Below are 1224 nucleotides of genomic sequence, written 5' to 3'. Positions count from 1 at the left end.
GTTTCTATGCTTCGACCTAACTCTTAGAGAGGGTTTTGGCCCCTTTTATCCATTTAGACTTGATGTTCTTGGGATTTAAGCAACCCCAAACCACAAAATGGATTAGAATGATCTTCTGACCATATTTAGGAGAAAAGGTGTGTGCATGGATTCCCTTTGAACCATGCACAAGGTCTTGACCATTTTGAGATTATCTTGACTTGGGTTTGAATTTTTGAGTGATTAAGCCTTAAATCTAGATAAACTTTGACACTTTATCCATTATAACCCTTAGAATATTCTAATTTAGTGATGTAGGCTTTGGTCTTAAAGGATTAAGACCTTAATGAAGAGTTAGCTGATTTATTGATATTCACGTTGTGACAATTAGGGTGACACGACGTGAGTTTCGATGATAGTAGCGACTCTGTTTATGACGCGATATGGGTAAGAGTCGCGACGAGTTGCCATTGATCGTTGACACATTTAACTTTTGGTAAAACATGGTGAGTTTAATTTGTAGGTCATGATTTGACCTATGTCTGTCATGTAGGTGATTCATGAGACTGTTTCTCGCATGTAGCTGTGATTTGTCAGTTTCCAGTTTAGGTGAGTTATCTAACCATAATATGTACTATAGTGTGTGTGTCCTTATATATATATATATATATATATATATATATATATATATATATATGATAGGATGTAGATATACTTTAGCATGCTGATTAGGCAAGTAGGCCAGTATTATCTTTTTCCAATTGATTTTTTGTATGATATTTTGACATATTATGTTTGAGGAGTTGATGGTGGATTAATGTAACTCCCATAGATTTAGGTTAGTCAATTTAGAGACAATAAACGTTAAAAATAAATTTTGGATAGAAGATTATTTAGGAAAAATAATCACAATCAAAGTTATATTATATGTCACAAGGATTCTATACATATAAAGAACGTTGAAATCCGACTTAAAACGAAAAAGTTATGACACGTCGAAGTTTTGCAACAAAACCAACACGGTTCCGCATATCATAAAAAGTGAAATTTTGACAAAATACTTTTTAGCCTTAGCAATATAAACGAAATTCGTAGTAGACGTTAATCCGAGAGCGTGCATATAGAGAATGTCCAAATCTGACTTCGTTTGAGGAAGTTATGATTTTTCCAAGATTTAGCATAGCAGTATAGAGCATGGAAATCGAATTTTAGATTGATTGATTTTTAGCCAACACAACCTACATG

This window comes from Lactuca sativa, chromosome 8 (assembly GCF_002870075.4).
Source record: "Lactuca sativa cultivar Salinas chromosome 8, Lsat_Salinas_v11, whole genome shotgun sequence".
NCBI lineage: Eukaryota > Viridiplantae > Streptophyta > Magnoliopsida > Asterales > Asteraceae > Lactuca > Lactuca sativa.
The sequence above is the reverse complement of the archived record's forward strand: the minus strand, read 5'-3'. Positions refer to the sequence as shown.